The sequence below is a fragment of the Polypterus senegalus genome, unplaced genomic scaffold, assembly GCF_016835505.1.
Source record: "Polypterus senegalus isolate Bchr_013 unplaced genomic scaffold, ASM1683550v1 scaffold_2510, whole genome shotgun sequence".
Lineage (NCBI taxonomy): Eukaryota > Metazoa > Chordata > Cladistia > Polypteriformes > Polypteridae > Polypterus > Polypterus senegalus.
The window spans coordinates 19,477-23,260 of record NW_024384454.1 but is presented as its reverse complement, the minus strand read 5'-3'; the positions used below and the strand labels follow the sequence as shown (position 1 = coordinate 23,260).

The window sequence follows — 3,784 nt, the reverse complement described above, 5'->3', positions numbered from 1 at the left end:
AAGGTTTTGACTTACAAATGAGATCTGAGATATCAGTGACAGTGGAAAGTTGGAAAGTAGAAAAACAGTGTGATGGGAATGGGATTACAAAGGGAGAACTACAAGAGATGTCAGAGGCCAGATCTTGGTGTATTTTGTGAATTTTCTCAATGAAGAATAACATTAGAGAATCACAAAAGGAAGATGAGTAGAGGTGGACAGGTAAAAAATCTGGTGACCTGAAAGAAAAATTGAACAGTGAAAACAGTAACTTGGGAGAATCCTCATTTGAACGAATAATGGTAGAGTAATATGCAGATTTAGTTAGGTTAATACACTCCTTATAATACAAAGCATGATTATTAAACATTTCCTTATGGATAGTAAGACCAGTTTTCTTATAGAGGCGTTCAAGCCGTCGACCTTTTGCTTTCAGAAGCCTGAGTTCAGATGTAAACCAAGGTGCTGACTGAGAGAATAATACAGATTTGGTTTTTAGTGGAGCAACAGAATTTAAAATACTATTGAGACTATTGTTATAATAGGTAACCAAATCCTCTTGGGTGAACAAGTCATTAAAATGCAAAAGACTAGAGAAAGCAGAAGAAAGGATATCAGGATTAATTTTCTTAATATTCCGAAAAGAAATGGTTCGAGGGATCTTGGTTACAGAAAAGGTCATTTTAATATTGAAAGAAAGAAGAAAATGATCAGAGAATAACAGTTCATCAGCTTTGCAGTTGAGAGGAGTAAGTCCAGAGCAACAAACTAGGTCCAAAGTATGATCTTTAGTATGAGTGGGAAAGTTTACATATTGTTTAAAATCCAAGCTATCAAGGCAAGATGAAAAGTCTTTGGTAAGAAGTAGACTTTGGAGGGCGGTAAATAACAGCAATAACAGTTGGAACAGGACCTGAGAGTTGACAAACAACGGATTCAAAAGAACTGAAGACAGGTACAGATAACGGCGAGACTTTCCAATTCTCGCGATAAATTACCGCAAGACCTCCACCGCAGCGGGACTCGCGAGGTTGGCAGGTGTAAACAAACCCCGGGGGAGTGGAGTCGTTGAGCTGCGAAAAGTCATTGGGCTGTTGCCACGTCTCGGTCAAACACAAAAAGTCAAACTTACGGTCGGTGAGGAGATCCTGGACGAGATGTCCCTTGCTTGTAAGCGAGCGGATGTTAAGCAGACCAAAGTTGACACCAGTGCTGTCAGACTGAACAGAAGTGTTAGCCGACCTGGTCAGGCCGGTTAAAACGCTGTGGTTAACAGCCCTGTCGGAAATCCGTGAAGAGTGACGAGAAGTAGACCAGAAGGATGGTATTGGTTTAGAGTTGTCATGGTGAAAGTTCCGGCGAGAGCCCCGGTGTATGTACTTTCGGCGAAGGAGGGGAGCGGTGTCCGGGTGGAGAAGTAGCACAGCCGGCGGTGGAGCAGCCAGATGAAAACGAAGTCGAAGAAGTTCGTCAGCTGTATACTGGTAAAGTCCAGCGCCAGGTCGAAAGACCAACGACATAAAAATTCAAACCCGCACAAGCAGTATGCAAATCCTACCAGGCCCCATCACAGACAAACACACCGGTAAGCCAAGCAGCCAGTTAAATGAATCCGTGGGAAACCACGGCCAAAACAAACAGGCAAGATGAACTAAACCCAAAATACTCGGACACTTGCAAAATCGCCAGATTGCCAACAGTGTCGATATAGGATGAAAGGGATTAAAATTGTATATATATATATATATATATATATATATATATATATATATATGTAAATAAATAAATAAAATAGAGAATAAAGGATACCGTGAGTAGCGGCAGCAAGTCGCGCCAGCGTTCACTCACCGGAACCGGGAAAAAAAAAAAAATAGTAATCACACACTGAGGAACTGGACTAATTTAGTGGTACACGTTAACCAACAGCAAATTGATAAACCTTCATGAGACCATTTGCCTCTTAAATAAATTTCAAACCTTACCAAAAATGTAACAAACAACAGTTACACCATTCAATGTGTCCCAAAAAAAAACTCACCAAAAATTTCACATCAGCTAATAAAAAAAATACACAATATAACTTACCATTTGTGCTGCATTCAGATAATTTAAGTATTCAGAAGCAGAGGAAACAGCCTTGTCTAACTCATTAAACTTTTCAGAACCCTGAAAAGAAAAATAGACACACATTATTTAATATATATGTAAATAGCATTTAGTAAATATACAAGTGCATAAAGTAGTACATTTTAAAAAATGGTCAACATACCACTTCACATTCATAGCCGATATCTTGAGTGCTCTCACCTGCTGATTTACTAAAACGGAATGAAAAACATGTACATCAAAGAAATACTCAGCATGACCAGGAATAAAGTTAATAAACTACATGCTTAGAAGAACTGCACATAAAATCATAATTTGTAATTTATGAATTTTACATTCAGTGCTCTCTTTATTAGGTAAACTTTTCATACCCACTACAGACATTAGGAGATAGGATATTACTTCAGCAGAGGCTACAGATTCAAAAGAACCACGACAGTTGGCAGAACCTTGTTCCCCTGATACAAGGCTAAATATTTAGAGGGGTGTAAAGAACATTCTTTGATATTCTAAAAATCAACAAAAGTCTAAAGAAATGATCGTTCTGACTGTATCACACCCCTTGATCAACTGCACACATATTTCAAAGTAGCCAATCATCTCATACATTAAGTTTTAAAATGGCTCAGAAAAAAAGTTGATTACCTTTTGTTGGTTTCCATTTTCTCCCTAAAAAGATTCTCAATGATTTTGTTTTCAAATGGAAGACTTTCAACATCATGGTTTACTAAAGTAGTTTCTACCTGTATTAATATAGTCACAAATAAAAACAAAGTAAGAATGATTTGTTTTCTAAGTGGTACCTTTTGAATCATAAGTAAAAATATCAAAAACACTGAATGCACATCTTTATTGTGTGTTAAATTACATTTTTTGAGCTACTCTGTGCATAAATAGTCACAGGGCATTATTAATTACATTAATTATACTTATCAAAATGTAAGACCCTAAATCTAACAATCAGTGGACTGGACAATTAAATGTTATCAAAAATAGAGAAAGTGCATATATAAATAACATGCTTTATATGAAACCAGAGAATGGAGAGGTGGGATATTCAGTTTGACAGAATTTATCTGATTCTGTAGCTTATGTTTAAGTTGACGTTTTATTAAGATTATATTTCCTTTGTTTATAAATTCTACATTTTGTTTGTCAATTTAATAAGAACTGACCACAAAAAGAAGAGGCCACAGTACAAGAATGTCAAAATTTGCTTCCAGTACAGATGCAGTAAGGCACTAAAAATGACAAAGGAAAACCAAATGGTTTAGTACGTGGTAAAAGGCTCTTATTGTTTGCGGTTTTAAAAATACTGTAAAATGAACTAAGGAGGCAGGAGCTCACAAAAGCAACTAATTTTGCAAAATACTTCACATTCCGGCCCACCCTTATCAAGCAAGGTCATTTTTGCTAAATCGCTTGTAATTTGACCTCTCCAAATTAGAATCATTGCTGTTATTGAATTATCTGGAGTATAAACACGTTTGGTCTCTTTGTAAAGGTAACATTCTCTAGTTTCACCCTTAGTAGTCAGAATCACTGTAGGTATGACTGATCAAAAGTTATGCACATTAGAACTCACAGAAAAAATGAATTTTTTTGTTCTCGCCTAAGTTTTTTTGTGAAAATAAAGGCCTCTATAGCTGCAGTAGGTAGGTGGGGACAGAAACACACTATGTACCAACAGAATAACTTG

The 3,784-nt window shown here is 36.7% G+C and overlaps 1 long non-coding RNA gene across 1 annotated transcript; it reads right to left on the bottom strand.

Annotated features, from left to right (window-relative positions):
• Positions 1 to 2,068: 2,068 nt before the first annotated feature.
• On the bottom strand, positions 2,069 to 2,823 carry LOC120521960. The gene is made up of 3 exons (XR_005632229.1): positions 2,731 to 2,823; positions 2,249 to 2,297; positions 2,069 to 2,145 (listed from the first exon to the last, which is right to left on the bottom strand). It is a non-coding gene; the product is annotated as an uncharacterized LOC120521960 (long non-coding RNA).
• Between the last annotated feature and the right edge of the window lie 961 nt (positions 2,824 to 3,784).